This window comes from Chelonia mydas, chromosome 7, assembly GCF_015237465.2.
Source record: "Chelonia mydas isolate rCheMyd1 chromosome 7, rCheMyd1.pri.v2, whole genome shotgun sequence".
In the NCBI taxonomy this organism is placed as follows: Eukaryota; Metazoa; Chordata; order Testudines; family Cheloniidae; genus Chelonia; species Chelonia mydas.
Genome location: NC_057853.1, coordinates 42,879,574 through 42,896,606, shown reverse-complemented (window position 1 = coordinate 42,896,606; position 17,033 = coordinate 42,879,574). Strand labels below are relative to the sequence as shown.

General features: G+C 47.9%; 1 long non-coding RNA gene across 1 annotated transcript in view; it reads left to right on the top strand.

The window, feature by feature from the left end:
* LOC122466695 overlaps nucleotides 1-8,520 on the top strand; it is a 52,109-nt gene extending 43,589 nt beyond the window's left edge. The window contains exon 3 of the long non-coding RNA XR_006292419.1: nucleotides 8,414-8,520. This is a non-coding gene — a long non-coding RNA (uncharacterized LOC122466695). The remainder of the gene's footprint in view (nucleotides 1-8,413) is intronic.
* Nucleotides 8,521-17,033: the final 8,513 nt, after the last annotated feature.

Below are 17,033 nucleotides of genomic sequence, written 5' to 3'. Positions count from 1 at the left end.
TTAACTGATGGAAGTTAGGAAGACACTTCCATTGTGGCTAGGCTATGCCACGTTTGCCAAATTTACTGTCCTTGTGCCTTTTTCTGAAGCAGTTGGTTTTGGCCCACAGTCAGAGACAAGACTCTGCATTGAATGGACCCATGGTCTGATCCACTATGGCAATTCCTGTGTTCCTATCAACAATTAGCAAAATGATGTCTTGTTCCACACAATTTCCTCTTAACAACTCGGCCTGTTCCTCCCGCACTAGAAATGTTTGCAAGGAACTTAGAACCAAAACCCAGATCCCTGAACTTGAGGGAAGTCTGAATCCAGGGCTGGGTCCAAATTTTGTGGCTTAGGCCTATCTCTAAACAAATCTTGAAATCCAGTGAAACTCAGCCAACTCAGGGTGTCATTGTAAGTATGAAACTAAGACCAGAACCCTCAAGCGATTGGCTAAGATTAGAAGACCTCTCTCCTCCCGGGGGACTGAGTCATCTATCTGCCGCCCTGACCGGGAAAACCGAGAAGTCTGCTGCTTGCCAGGGGCTAAGATTCGCGATGTGACGGAGAGACTGCCGAGACTCATCAAGCCCTCGGATCGCTACCCCTTCCTGCTTCTCCACGTGGGCACCAATGATACTGCCAAGAATGACCTTGAGCGGATCACTGCGGACTACGTGGCTCTGGGAAGAAGGATAAAGGAGTTGGAGGCGCAAGTGGTGTTCTCGTCCATCCTCCCTGTGGAAGGAAAAGGCCTGGGTAGGGACCGTCGAATCGTGGAAGTCAACGAATGGCTACACAGGTGGTGTCGGAGAGAAGGCTTTGGATTCTTTGACCATGGGATGGTGTTCCATGAAGGAGGAGTGCTGGGCAGAGACGGGCTCCATCTTACGAAGAGAGGGAAGAGCATCTTTGCCAGCAGGCTGGCTAACCTAGTGAGGAGGGCTTTAAACTAGGTTCACCGGGGGAAGGAGACCAAAGCCCCGAGGTAAGTGGGAAAGCGGGATACCAGGAGGAAGCACAGGCAGGAATGTCTGTGAGGGGAGGGCTCCTGCCTCATACTGGGAATGAGGGGCGATCAACAGGTTATCTCAAGTGCTTATATACAAATGCACAAAGCCTTGGAAACAAGCAGGGAGAACTGGAGGTCCTGGTGATGTCAAGGAACTATGACGTGATTGGAATAACAGAGACTTGGTGGGATAACTCACATGACTGGAGTACAGTCATGGATGGTTATAAACTGTTCAGGAAGGACAGGCAGGGCAGAAAAGGTGGGGGAGTAGCACTGTATGTAAGGGAGCAGTATGACTGCTCAGAGCTCCAGTACGAAACTGCAGAAAAACCTGAGTGTCTCTGGATTAAGTTTAGAAGTGTGTGCAACAAGAGTGATGTAGTGGTGGGAGTCTGCTATAGACCACCGGACCAGAGGGATGAGGTGGATGAGGCTTTCTTCCGGCAACTCACGGAAGCTACTAGATCGCATGCCCTGATTCTCATGGGTGACTTTAATTTTCCTGATATCTGCTGGGAGAGCAATACAGCGGTGCATAGACAATCCAGGAAGTTTTTGGAAAGCGTAGGGGACAATTTCCTGGTGCAAGTGCTAGGGGAGCCAACTAGGGGGGGCGCTTTTCTTGACCTGCTGCTCACAAACCGGGTAGAATTAGTGGGGGAAGCAAAAGTGGATGGGAATCTGGGAGGCAGTGACCATGAGTTGGTTGAGTTCAGGATCCTGACGCAGGGAAGAAAGGTAAGCAGCAGGATACGGACCCTGGACTTCAGGAAAGCAGACTTTGACTCCCTCAGGGAACAGATGGCCAGGATCCCCTGGGGGACTAACATGAAGGGGAAGGGAGTCCAGGAGAGCTGGCTGTATTTCAAGGAATCCCTGTTGAGGTTACAGGGACAAACCATCCCGATGAGTCGAAAGAATAGTAAATATGGCAGGCGACCAGCTTGGCTTAATGGTGAAATCCTAGCGGATCTTAAACATAAAAAAGAAGCTTACAAGAAGTGGAAGGTTGGACATATGACCAGGGAAGAGTATAAAAATATTGCTCGGGCATGTAGGAAAGATATCAGGAGGGCCAAATCGCACCTGGAGCTGCAGCTAGCAAGAGATGTCAAGAGTAACAAGAAGGGTTTCTTCAGGTATGTTGGCAACAAGAAGAAAGCCAAGGAAAGTGTGGGCCCCTTACTGACTGAGGGAGGCAACCTAGTGACAGAGGATGTGGAAAAAGCTAATGTACTCAATGCTTTTTTTGCCTCTGTTTTCACTAACAAGGTCAGCTCCCAGACTGCTGTGCTGGGCATCACAAAATGGGGAAGAGATGGCCAGCCCTCTGTAGAGATAGAGGTGGTTAGGGACTATTTAGAAAAGCTGGACGTGCACAAGTCCATGGGGCCGGACGAATTGCATCCGAGAGTGCTGAAGGAATTGGCGGCTGTGATTGCAGAGCCCTTGGCCATTATCTTTGAAAACTCGTGGCGAACGGGGGAAGTCCCGGATGACTGGAAAAAGGCTAATGTAGTGCCCATCTTTAAAAAAGGGAAGAAGGAGGATCCTGGGAACTACAGGCCAGTCAGCCTCACCTCAGTCCCTGGAAAAATCATGGAGCAGGTCCTCAAAGAATCAATCCTGAAGCACTTAGAGGAGAGGAAAGTGATCAGGAACAGTCAGCATGGATTCACCAAGGGAAGGTCATGCCTGACTAATCTAATCGCCTTTTATGATGAGATTACTGGTTCTGTGGATGAAGGGAAAGCAGTGGATGTATTGTTTCTTGACTTTAGCAAAGCTTTTGACACGGTCTCCCACAGCATTCTTGTCAGCAAGTTAAGGAAGTATGGGCTGGATGAATGCACTATAAGGTGGGTAGAAAGCTGGCTAGATTGTCGGGCTCAACGGGTAGTGATCAATGGCTCCATGTCTAGTTGGCAGCCGGTGTCAAGTGGCGTGCCCCAGGGGTCGGTCCTGGGGCCCGTTTTGTTCAATATCTTCATAAATGATCTGGAGGATGGTGTGGATTGCACTCTCAGCAAATTTGCGGATGATACTAAACTGGGAGGAGTGGTAGATACGCTGGAGGGGAGGGATAGGATACAGAAGGACCTAGACAAATTGGAGGATTGGGCCAAAAGAAATCTGATGAGGTTCAATAAGGATAAGTGCAGGGTCCTGCACTTAGGGTGGAAGAATCCAATGCACCGCTACAGACTAGGGACCGAATGGCTAGGCAGCAGTTCTGCGGAAAAGGACCTAGGGGTGACAGTAGACGAGAAGCTGGATATGAGTCAGCAGTGTGCCCTTGTTGCCAAGAAGGCCAATGGCATTTTGGGATGTATAAGTAGGGGCATAGCGAGCAGATCGAGGGACGTGATCGTTCCCCTCTATTCGACACTGGTGAGGCCTCATCTGGAGTACTGTGTCCAGTTTTGGGCCCCACACTACAAGAAGGATGTGGATAAATTGGAAAGAGTCCAGCGAAGGGCAACAAAAATGATTAGGGGTCTAGAGCACATGACTTATGAGGAGAGGCTGAGGGAGCTGGGATTGTTTAGTCTGCAGAAGAGAAGAATGAGGGGGGATTTGATAGCTGCTTTCAACTACCTGAAAGGGGGTTCCAAAGAGGATGGCTCTAGACTGTTCTCAATGGTAGCAGATGACAGAACGAGGAGTAATGGTCTCAAGTTGCAATGGGGGAGGTTTAGATTGGATATTAGGAAAAACTTTTTCACTAAGAGGGTGGTGAAACACTGGAATGCGTTACCTAGGGAGGTGGTAGAATCTCCTTCCTTAGAGGTTTTTAAGGTCAGGCTTGACAAAGCCCTGGCTGGGATGATTTAACTGGGACTTGGTCCTGCTTTGAGCAGGGGGTTGGACTAGATGACCTTCTGGGGTCCCTTCCAACCCTGATATTCTATGATTCTATGATTCTAAGATCTTCTGAGAACCTGGCTTGGATGATCCTAGTGCTGGGTTGACACAATCACATAAAATTCCTGTTTTCCCACATTTTTATTACAGTTTCAGTGGGTCTTGATGAGTTGCACTTGAGGTTGCAGGGCTGATTTGAACTGGAAGCTCAGCATTTGGGAATCTGCCTGGCTTCTGGAGGGACTTCATCAAAAACCTGCCATCTCCCCAGAATGTACCGATTCTCATGAATCAGCAAATCCTGACAAAAATCTGTTTTGTCTGAACTTTTCCAGCCATCTCTACCCAGAAGTTGGGTGTCTGTTTCTGAAGCTTAATTACAGGGCCAGATTCTACAAATCTGTGTCAATTTACACTTGCTGAGGATTCAGCCCATAAAGGCTCCGGATCTCTGTTTTCCTTTGCGAAAGAACATTTCTTAGGGTGCGTGCATCCTATATAGCAGGCAGGAGTCCCTGTGAGCTGAAATCAATGAGTGCTCCCCCGCCCCAGTTCTATGCAGACATCCTACTTCATTGGCCAAAAAGCAAGCCAATACTCTCCTCTGGGCCTCTCCATCACGAAACTGTGAAACCATTATAGAGGTGATTGCGCAGAGAAGCCTAGAGAGAGGAGCACTTTTGATCCATACAATCTACCAGCAAACTCTCCCTCAGCCTCCAGGTCTCACTGTAGAAATACTGACAGGCATGGAAAATCCATTTAAAACAAAACCCCCCTCTGAAAATCACCAGCTGCATAAGCGCTTCCACAACTGCTTGCAATTTGAGAGACCACCGCAACATTCCCTGGACAGAGTTAAAGCAGGTGTTTCTCGCCTCAGTGGCTGGCATGGATTTGAAAAAGCCTGATTGCGGAGAAGAGGGGCTGATATCAATGAGATGCTGAACTTCTTAGCTATTTGGATCCTTCCTCTCCACAATGAGAATCCTCTTTTTTTTTTCCCCCCCACATACTTAACTTGAGGCTACAGCCTCTTTGAATTTTTAACCCCAGACAATCTGACTAGAACTAGGGTGACCATACGTCCTGTTCTGGTCAGGACAGTCCCTTTTTTAAGCCCTGTCCCGGCTGTCCCGACTTTTTTGGCAAAATTGATTATTTGTCCCATTTGCTCTTGCCAACTGATCATCAGGTGCCAAGAGCAAACTGGACAAATGCATAGTTTTGTCAAAAAAGTGGGGTGCGACCCCTAGCGGGGCGTGGAGGAATGTGCGGGGGGAGGGAGGCAATCGGCAACACCAGCCCTGCGCAGGAGGGAGGGCTCAGGAGAGCAGCTCAGACCAGACCAGCCCCACATGGGCAGGCAGCAGGGGGTCGTGTGCAGGGGGTAGAGGTAGGCCTTGGGACGGCCCTTTGGGAAAATATGGTCACCCTAACTAAAACCCACTACTCTTGAGGTTTTAGTGTAAGTGACTCAGTGGTCTGAAGACACTGTAAGTGGACAAGAATGTCTCTGCTCTCCAAGAGAATGACCTGGTCACCAACAAGAAATGTTGTTTTCTATTTAAATAGCTATTCCTTCCTAAGGAGCAGTAGCAGGGCAGTTACCTGGCTCCTGGGTCAAAAGGTAGACTGATTGGGGAAGCAGCCACAGCTGTGGCCACACCCAAGCAGGCCACTGCTGGCCCGATTATAAGGGCTCAGGGAGGAGCAGGGTCAGTCTCTCACTCCAAAGCTGGAGTGAGAAGGACCTGGCTGCCTGAAGGAGCATAAGGGTACCTGACACAGAGCAGTGCTGGGGAAAGATTCCTGACACAGAGCAGTGCTGGGGGCAACTCCCCAGGCTGAGGCCTTGTTTAAAGCCTAAGCAGGTACTGGGGCTGCAGAGGTGTAGCCCAGGAATAGGGAAAGGCAGCAGGTCCAACCCCCTTGCCAGTGATGAGTGGCCAGTACAGACTGCAGTCTGCCCCAGTGAGTGGGGCTAGATGATGACTGGCAGTAGCCACTGAGGCAAGGTGGGTTTAGAGGGTTGGGGGTTCCTCTGGGAGGGGAGACCCAGAGTGTGGCTGTACTGCAGGGGCAGAACCCTGAAGTAAAGGGCACCAGGGTCCAGGAGGGACATGGGGGGCCTGCGGCAGGTGAGACACCAGCCAGCAGAGGGCACTCCGAGAGCTCGATTTGAGCTAATTCCCAAGGCAACCATGAGGAGGAGCTGCACCGGTGAGTGCTCGATTTGCTACAGAGCCTACAGCACTTGACAAACTGCTGTCGCTACACAAAGCAGCAGGAATATGCAGCCACCTCTGGGGAGGTAGATGGTAGTTGGGTGGACAGGAAGTGAGCCTGATTAGCAGAGGTGCTGAGCACTCCCAGCTTTGATCAGAGGAAGAGGAGATGCTGGCCAAGGACTCCAAGAAAACCCCTAATCTTACTGAAAGTGCTATGGGATTTTAACATCCATCTCTTTGTGTTTAAATGAGTGTATGTACATAGGCCTGAGGTCTGTGATCACCTACATGCCGGCTTCACACAATGGTACTGCAATCTCAGTTGCTCACACAAATGCTTACGTGGCTAGACGGTTGCATATTTGCTCTCTCACCTCAGGGATTTGTGCACAAGAGTTTATTTGTCCTGTAGTCGGGCCTGGGAGCCCTAGCCATGGACCAGGACCCCGTTTGCTGGGTGCTGCACAAAAACAGAGCAAAAAGACAGTCTCTGTGCCAGGGAGTTTGTGCAGTCATTTCGTCAGGTCCAGTGGTAGAATCGGCGCTATAAGCCTGGGGCCAGATTCTCTGTTGCTGCTGTGGTTACAGCTCTGGTGCACAAATGGAAACTGCAGGTGAAATTCAGCCTCACAGGGTACAGAGGGATCAATGTACGGGTACTCGGGCAAAGCTTCTGAGATTTCCAGTTTGTTACAGTTGGTGGGAGCTTTGCGTGAGGGAGGACTGCTGGATTTGAGCCACAGCGAAGTCGTCATCTCAGAGAAAAGTTTCACCTCCGCTCTGTCAGCAATGTGTTTGGTTCCTGCCTTACCCACTCCATCACATGTCATCCATCACAACACCCCAGCTGCGAGAGCAAAGGGAGGTGTCTACCTCAGCTTACTGAGCATTTTCCCTCCACTAACACGTCTAACTGTATGCCACGGAAAAGAAGCTAGGGCGAGGGGCAAACAGGAGATTTAGTCCACAAATCCTGCTTCCTTGGTTTCATTTATTTTCTATGTGGCGTAGATCAGTGGCACTCCGCCTTTAATAGCGTGGAAGCCACCTTGGACTGAATAAAACACAGAATGCTCAAACGTGAGTGACAAGTTTTGTTATAAACTTGGCTGAGACGCTTCCCCAGCAGCTTGAACACCGGTTGGAATATGAGCAGAGAAGCTTTCATTTATTGTCGGTACCAGCAGAAGTGCAAATTTAACTCATTTCCCACTGCATGGAGAAACGTGTCCTTTAATTTGTTTTAAATTGCTCTTATTTCCTGGGCAAGTGTGTTATGTGATATTTTACTAGTGATCAGAGCTGGAGACTGGGAGACAAGACATGTGGGAACAATTCCTGACTTAGTTAAGCTCATGTAGTGAGACAGTGGCAAAGTCACTCCACTTCTCTATATAATGGAGCAAGAAATGTGACCCTAGACAGACAAGTGGAAACAGTGGGTTGTCTCAGGTGTCAGAAGGCACAAGGGCATACAATCAATCCCACTCCTCTTCACTTTTTAATCGCTCATTTCACAGATAGGGCAACCAAGCCTTGATATAGCCCTCTGAAATTTTGGGGTAAAAAGTATTATGACTTGAGAGAGAGCGAGGAGGTGGTGCGTAATGCTTGAGAGTTCTGAGTTAAGTATCACCTCTTTAGAGAACTTTTTTTTTTTTTTAAAAGACTTTCATGTTTTTCAGGTCTCTCTCTCTCTCTCTCTCTCTCTCTCTCTCCCCCCCCCTCCCCCCCGCCCCCTCATGGGGAGGGCCAGCTCAGGCTTATGAACCACTTAAGCTCCACTGTTGCCCTGTTTTGCAGGTGGAGGTGGGGTGTAGGAGAGCTGGTCAGGATTCTTTTGACAAAGCACTTTTTTGGTCAAAAAATGTTGAATTGTCCAAACCCAAATTCTTCCTGGGCAGGGTTGGCTTTGATGAATTTTTTGACCTGAAGTAGTTTTGGAAGGCGGAACAAAAGTTAAATGTTTGGTGTTGATGTTTTCAGAATGAAAAATTCCACTCTTCCAGTTCAAAACAACTCTTCATTCTGAAATCGAAGCTAATTACAAAAACAAAAATAGTTTTAAAAAATGATTGAAATCAAAATGAAACATTTAGACTGACCCAAACTGGGGGAGGGAGCTAGGGGATTTTTGTTTTGCAAACACTTTCAAGATTTTTTGCCTTTTTGTCTCAATTTGGCATGGGGAAGTCTTTTGAAAATTTCCTGGCCAGCTCTAGTGTCTCTGCCCATGTTCCCTCTGCAACAGGTGAGTTTCACCCTATGCATTCAAGCAATGGGCACCTAGATAACATGGAACTTTTGACTCTCCTAGGCAGTCAGAGGAAACCGGTATCAGCGCACAGGCAGATAAATAGATGGGCACATTGAGTTCAACGCATTTCCCACCGGACTGGAGGGAGGATAACTTTTGTCAGGCTGCTTCAAAGTGTGCTTTATTCAGGAACTGTGTGTCTGCGTATGGTCTGATCCAACAATTAGCAGGCAAAATAACCAGGCAAAAGAGGCCACTCGCCTGAATCTGCTTCCCAGCCGGAATTTTAATAAGGCATCAGTTACTGCCCCCAGTCTAGACAAAAAATGATTACTAAGAAAAGAAATGGTTTCGCATCATGCTAAAGACGGACCATGTCGCTGACAAATGTAGGGCTGTTGGATATTTAAACTCTCTCTCTTCCACTAATAACCTGAGTACTCATGACCCCATTCTTGACTGGCTAGATCTTTTGTGACATTCTTGAGTTTGCCTGATTTTTCACCCCCACCCCGTTTGGGGCAGGGAGGGCGAGGGGTGTCTCTTTTTCTGTTTCAATTTTTAGTTGTGTCTTTTTGTCTCTGTTCTGTCTCTAAAACTCACTCTAGAATCCAGGTGAGGCACACATTTTGCTTAGTCACTGCTCAGCCTTTCCTATGCAAAGGGTTATGGAGCTAGAACAGGCAATAAGGAGCATGTGATTCTTGGTCACTTCCATTTTAGTAGAACATTCCTGCTTATGTAACCCACACACCTCCTGGGTGTGGTGTTCTGTCCCGTCTAGTGGCACCAAGACCACTTAAAGAGAGAGAGAAAATGAGTCTGCTCTACAGCCTTAGCTAACAGCCAGTTGGCTTTTAGCTCATGCTCTAAGCTCCAGAGGTCCCAGGTTCGATCCCGCCCGACGACGACCCGGGTCTGTCAGTGTTACACTAACACTATATGCAAGTCTCCTCTTTCACCTGAGAAGGAGATCAGTCTAGCGACTAGAGTGGGGTCAGATAGGAATCCTGCGTTCTGTTCTTAGCTCTAGCAATTACTTGCTTTGCAGCCTTCCTTAGGTCTTCCGTGCTTGAAATTAAGCATGCACTTAAGTGCTTTGAGTTCCTAAATGTATAGGCTTTGTGTATGTGAGTTTGATATTGCCCTTTAGTGGCTAATCTGCATGGAGGATAAGAGACCTATTACTTCCATCTAAGAGAGACCTCCTCTAGTTCAGATGCTGTTAGAAGTGAAAAAGCAGGATTCTAGTCCTGGCTACCCAAGTGTGGGTGATATTTACATAGTGATTGCCTCTGTCTGCAGCTCATTGTCTCTCTAAAAAAGAAAAGGAGTACTAGTGGCACCTTAGAGACTAACCAATTTATTTGAGCATAAGCTTTCATGAGCTACAGCTCACTTCATCGGGTCCACTGAATGCATCCGATGAAGTGAGCTGTAGCTCACAAAAGCTTACGCTCAAATAAATTGGTTAGTCTCTAAGGTGCCACTAGTACGCCTTTTCTTTTTGCGAATACAGACTAACACGGCTGCTACTCTGAAAATTGTCTCTCTAAATCATTCAGGCTTATTTTCCCACTTTATATAATAAATATAACACTTATCTGACAAAAAGGGATGTTGTGAAGCTCGATTATTATTTGTCTAGTGTTTTCAGGTTCTCAGGTGAATGATGCTATAAAAGTGGAAAATGTTATGTCATACATTGGCAGTTCTTATTGATATAGCCACATGACAGCTCCTCCTTCCTGATAATGGATAGGATAGGAAATCTCTGTTTTGCAGTGGGAAATCTGACACAATGTAATTTCAGTAAAAATATATAATAAGAGACCCTTGGGGGCTCAGCTCCTCAGCTAGTGCCAATCAGCATCAGTCCATTGAAACTGCACTGATTGACACCAGCCAAGGATCTGGTCTGGATAATTTGGCCAAAGTAACACAGAAGAACCTACCAAACTCTCCTTTACAGTGATGCCTGTATTCAACCTGACAAGGGCCAGGCTGCTAGTGTGCTCACACCACTGCCTGTCATACTGGCCAACAGTGTCTCATTGGTTTCTTGAAAAAAGAAAAGGAGGACTTGTGGCACCTTAGAGGCTAACAAATTTATTTGAGCATAAGCTTTCGTGAGCTACAGCTCACTTCATCGGATGCATTCAGTGGAAAATACAGTGGGAAGATTTATAGACACAGAGAACATGAAACAATGGGTGTTATCATACACACCATAAGGAGAGTGTTCACTTAAGGTGAGCTAATACGCCCCGGGCTATCCTGCTGGTATTAGCTCATCTTAAGTGATCACTCTCCTTACAATGTGTATGAGAACACCCATTGTTTCATGTTCTCTGTGTCCATAAATCTCCCCACTGTATTTTCCACTGAATGCATCCGATGAAGTGAGCTGTAGCTCACGAAAGCTTATGCTCAAATAAATTTGTTAGCCTCTAAGATGCCACAAGTACTCCTTTTCTTTTTGCTGCTTCTCTGAAACCTGCCATTGGTTTCTTGTACTCCCTAATGGGTCTGTATCCATCTGTCATCTCCCGTCCTGCACTTAGATGGTCCTGGCCCCAAGGAGCTTGCCATCTTTTTGTTCTGGGTTTGTACAATGCCTAGCACAATGGGGGTCCTGGGCTATAGCTTGGGCCCCTCGTCACTACAGTAATACAAATAATAAATATATCATCATAATCAAACGTCCTTCTCCAAACAGAACAAGCTCATGCTACGTGATTGTGCCAAGCCAGCAGGCATGTATTTACAGAGAGTAAGTTGGTCCCTGCAGCATCCTTGCAAGCCTTTCTCTGTTACCAGATTTTCCTCCTTGTACAATACAGCCACGTGCTACATTAGCCTTATTGTCCCCTCACTCGTAAAAACACTTCTTTAATTATAATCCTGAAAACACCCGACTCCCCCACCCAGAAACAATGGGATTTGGGCATAAGTAACTAATGTTAATGCACAAGTCTCTTTTCGTGGGAAAGAAAATTCATACAGCTGTGAAACCTCTGCTCTGCCTAAACCCCAGCATAATGCATTAAGAAGTTAAGACTATTATCAAGCTAATAGAGCAAAAGTTCTCTTAACCATATCTAGGATCACAGTGGTCAAGCGCTCTGCGTTGCGCAGACTGCTTTGAATTTTGCACAACATTGTGATTGTACCCCTGTTGAGCTGTTGATTATCTTGGCATTCAGCATTCACCCAGCTTTAGCTACATTCAAATAGGTTGTTAACTTGTGTATTGCTGTTGTCAGCTAGCTGTTCCTTCCTGCTCCTTCTGTTAACACAGGAAGTGTGAGACAGACAGAGAGGAAGGGAGTGTGCATGTGCACTAGAGGCCACTGGGTTTTTTTTTTTTTTTTATGATGTCATCCACATAAAAATCAGCGAAGGAATGAGCTGTCTCTGTTCTCGTAAGTCATCTCCATTTCTATGAATTAGCATTAGCCACCTTTTAAATCACTACCAAGTTTTGGCAACGTGATTGGCCTTTTGATAAATCTCATCGGAAACCCTTGCTGATATCTGTTCTGGCTGGCAAAGTTATGGCAGTTTAAACCTACAGAAACCTCGCTAAAGGGCCACCTGTACCTGTGATCATGATTAGCAATCTAATGATCTGTCATATTATGGGAATTTTAAACTCTCTGGGGCAGGGATTCTCTCTCTCCCTATGAGTTTGTAAAGTGCCTAGCAGAATGAGGCTCTGATATCAACCAGGGACGCCATGTCTTATTGCACTAGAAATAAATTTAATTAATCTAAAATTCTAATCTAATTACCATATTAACTGATGTCTGCCATTTACAGAACAGGTAAATCTCAAGGGCTGACCATGCAAACTTCCCCTACGCTGACTGTTGTATTAATGAGTGTCACCCTTCGACTCTACCCAGGTTGTAAGAAATTAGTTTGGCATCTGTCAACCTCACTGGTAAGACAAGTACTCAGGGTTCCATTTAATTCCAATTTGACTGTAGAAGCTGCAGTGTGGATACTTGTCAGATCACCAGCTCCTTTGACATAGGCCAGATGGTGACTGGATTGGTCACTCATGACCAGTGTCAGCTGACCTCGAGGTGAAAAGCTCTCTAATCCATTATCAGTGCCCTGAGCCATCTAGTCCCCATTTTGAACTGTTTCAGTAGCTCCACACACACAGTCACTACTAGGTGTGAGAGTAGTAATGATGACCTGAGCGGGTCCAGGAGAGCTGCCACAAAAATGCTCTTTGTGGTAGATACCTTAACAAGTCCGTGATTAAAACAGCCAGTGTCAAACTCAGGTAGCCTCCAAAACTAGAGCGGTGGAGGTGATCCTAGAATTACAGTTGCATAGCGGCATCCTCCAATTGCACACTATGACAGGGTATACAAACCCCGCACCACACAGGAAGAGGTTAAAGAGCAGCTATGGACTCAAGCAGCCCTGACTGGCCACACCTGCAAGTCATGTCAGGCCTGGAGGCTGGGCCTGTAAAAGGGGGAGGCACAGCTCAGTAGACAGCAGCACTGGGAGGAGAATAGATCTTTCCTTTCTCCTGGAGAGGACAAAGGCTGCTCATGTGACCCTGGCCAGCCTGAGCCTCCTGGGCAGAAGGTGGCCCGCCCCAAGCATCTGCTCTAGCACCTCTGCGAGGGGCTTGCCTGAGGGTGCTGAGCTGTAAGACTGATTGCTGGGGGCTCTTTGCCAGGCAGGAGGCCAGTCTGCTTCTGGCTTCCATTGGTTAGTTTTTCTTTCCTTTGCTGCTTTGGGGACCCAGGACTATGGACAGTCTGAGCCCTCCTGAGAGGAAGGATGATCGGACCCCTAACGATTAACTCAAACCATTTGCTTGCCAGGGGCTCCCCGGAGGAAGGGGGCCTGTTTTGTTTCTTTTCTCCTGCCTCTCTGAAGGGGTCCGCTCCAGTGGACCCAAGCTGGAGGGCTGTTTCTATCCACACCTCTACACTGGAGGACACGGGGCCAAGTGAGAAGGGGACCCTGTCACACCTGAGGGGGGCTGCCCTGGAGAGACATGTGACATATGCCCTCTGAAGTGCTGTCCTGCCGCAAGGCTCCTTAAGGCTGGCTGCTAGCTGTCCTTGGGTGTTCCACACAGGTACCTTTGAGCAAGGATGGATCAGACACTTAAGAAAGAAAAGAGGTTAAGAGGAGGCAGTTCAGTCTATGGTCATTTCAATTACCATCAATTCGTGCCCAAGCACATAGCATAGGAATATATTTTGTAATGGGTGTATTCAGTCATTGGGAGGAAAAATGATGAGCCCAGCTCATTCCTCCTCCCTCTTTTGCAGCCTACTCCTCTCTACATCCTACAGATGCTGTGAGCCAGCTAATGTTTCTCTGCCTACTTTCCTCATCTTCCACCCCTACAGCATCCCCCAGCACTTTGGCTTTTTTTTCCTCCCCCATGAGATGATTGCTAGTGTCATTATGCAATTATGCTGAGTACATCACAACACAGCACCCTAAGTGAGGGCTTCAGATAACATGTGCTTCTCAAATTATGTCCAGAGAATTTCCACAAAACATATCAGCTTGACGTATGAACCTTGTGCTGGCTGAGAGGCAGACCCTTGCTTGTATCCCTGCAGAGAGACGGTTTTGTTCTCTCCTTGTAGCATTCAATTGCTGTGCTGGCTCCCAGCTTCTTAGTCTGTATTTTTTTAAAATTTAGAAGTGAGACATTTAATGTTTTGAGCCCAACATCAGCTGACCAAGGGGGTGGGAAACATTTCCTAAAATAGCTCTGCCAATGCCCCTCCATCCTGACCTGAAACTCCCTCTGCTATTCCAGTCTTGATCATCCCCTTCACAGCTCTGCCAGCGCCCCTCAAACACTCCTCTATTCCAGTCTTGAACCCCAACACAAAGCGCTCTGCCAACGTGCTTCGCTCCTAACCTAAAACACTGTCTCCTTGTGCAGCTTCTCTGGAGCAGGGGCTGCCTATCAGTAAAGGAACTGGGCCGGACGATGTGGCGGTGACTTTGGCCCAGAACCTCAGAGCTATTGAGGCACCTAATTCCTATTGACGTTAATGGGAGTCAGGCCCCTACCTTTGAGGATCTGGGCCTGTGTGATGGCACCAGGATGAGACCTACTGAGCCCATTTTTTCCTTTGAGTCACGATATGGACTCAGGTCTGCAGAATAAGGGAAAGGTAGAGAATGAGCCCTATGCGTCCAAGCCTCCTCTCCCACTCTTGTTTAGCCTGGGGATGGCTGCAAGAAATCCCAGAAGCTTGCCGGGAACTAGAGTGCTCAGCACTATAGAACCCATCTGGAGTTCTGGGCAGCGAGTCAGTGGAAAATAACAGCTCCAATGCTTTCCTGTCGGTTCCCTGAGAGAGGACTGCATCCAGTGCTATTGGACCCACTGAAACGTGGACCAGCAGAGTGCCAATCAGACCATGGTGGGCTTTCTGCCCTCTACAGCTGCTCTAAACCCACACCCAAAGGGAATGGCAACCTGAGGGCTGGCTCACAAGGTAAGGCTGGCTCTGTTTTGACATGGGTGTGTGTGTGTGTGTGTTCCGTTTGGGGAAGGGGGATCCAGATTTTGCCTCCAGATACCCCACGAACTTCCACAGGGATGCCCATATGTAGTATCTGGACTGCCACTTTTCACCTTAAAAACTCTGGTGGAACCTAAAGTAGGGCTGGGCCTGGGGCTTGTAGGAAGAACTCAGCTCCAGATGGCAGCGCAAGGCACAGAGGGATTAAGCTGGAATAAAATAGACCCATTAAAGAAATTAAAAGCTTGAAACAAATCAGTGCAAAGCCACCAACCAAACTCAGAAGCATAACACTCATTTGCCTTCTGTCGCCAGTGTCCGTGAGCCGGAGGAGAGAGGCAGCCAGGAACTGTCCATCACTTAAGGCTTGGCATCCCAAGCCAGCACACGTGCTGGCATCTCCAAGGGCTCTTTCAGCAGGGCTGTATTTTGATTGGCTGCTGATCCCACTCCAGGCCTGTTTAACCCTTGTGGGAGGGAGTGGGCTGGCCAGCCAGAGGGAGACAGCGCCATGCTCTCACAAAGTTCCAAATGCTGGAGCACGCTGCTATGATTACTTCATGCACAGTGTCAGGGTGAAGACTGTAAATACAATAGGAAGCAGGGCAAAAGCCCCCTTTCACTGGCAGTCTTGGGCACAGACCTGTGAAATCAATGGGCTTGCATAGGCATATCTGAGAGCAGAATTTATCGTCCTATCCACTTGCAATGCATGGCAGTGTTTAGAATGAACCCAGTAGGCAATTCAGTGTGCTTGGGATTCACCCTATCAGATCCCTGCTCCCCTACAAGGCAGCCCTCTGTCTAGCTGAGACGGGCTCTCCGGGCACTTTCAGTACTCTCCTGAGTAATAGCCAGAGTGGGGGAAGGTATCTCACTAGTGAGGGGAGGGGAATGTCTGTGCTGAGACTCAACGTGCTGCCTCCATACTCCCATTCTCCAGCAGTCTCAGTAGTGGAAAGGATGGTCCACTGGTCAGGATGCTAGCCTAGCAGACATAGGTTCAATTCCTGTTCTGCCATAGATAAACTGTGTTACCTCAGACAAGTCACTTGGTCTCTCCGGGGTCTGGTGAGGATAAAAACATTAAAGCTCAGCAGGAGCTCAGATACTGCAGTTGAGGGAGCCATGTAAGCACCTTAGCTAGCTAGGGAAAGCCTTGTCCTTTCCACATGAGGTGCTGTCTCAAGGATCTATTAATAAGACCCCATTTACTTCCTCTGCATGTTTATACTATGTTTGCTCCCTGGAAGCTTTTAAAACAGCAGCTCAAACTTGACACAGCGAACGCCTTCATTTCAGCGGGTGAGCTAAGTCGTACACTTGGCTGAGGATTGTCTCAATAAAACATATAAACAGGATTTCCCGTTTTTTTTTTTATGTATCCAAATGGCTGAACCATTTGCCCCATCCTGTGTCACGTCTCTCTGCTCCTGGGAGAGTCTCTCCCTTCCCCACGCTCCAGTTCTAGGTGGAGGAAAGAGAGCTACTCCTTCAGCACGTTCAGAGGGCCAGCACAAAGCTTACACTCCACTGAAGTCTGGGTATTGTTAAGAGGAACCACAGGACCTTAAAGGGGCCTCAATGGCCCATAAGCCCAGTCCTGGCCATCTAGCCCCACCTTGGACTTCTCCTTAGCAAGGTATTTCAACATTGGAACCATCAAGGGAGAGTACCTGAAGGGCTTTGAAGGTCTAATTTAGTCTGGATAAGCGCTGAAAAGATAAAGTAGATATCTTCTCCGACACCAGCCCTGTCCTGACCCCTACACACTACTAGTCTAACAACTAATTCCTGTCATTAGTCTAACAACACAGAGGGGCTAAGGGAGAATTCCTCTGCTGCAGGGACAGCACAGGGCTGATCAACCCTGTGGCGGTCCTTTCAGGCTCTTCCTCACAAGTTCAGGCACAGGGGGACACCTTGGGTAAGGGGTACACTGCCAAGGAGATCATGGGCTGAGACACCCCCACCCAAGACAGCTCTAATTTATGCCAGGGGCTGCACTGGCTCCCAGCCAACCCAGATTCTGGGTGCTGCAAAGGTAGTTTTAAGTCCCCACCAAGGAGCACATTTTACGCTGCACTGATGCTGAGAACTATCTAAATCATTAATATCTGCAGAACTGTGCCAGCATTTGGAAGAGAAGA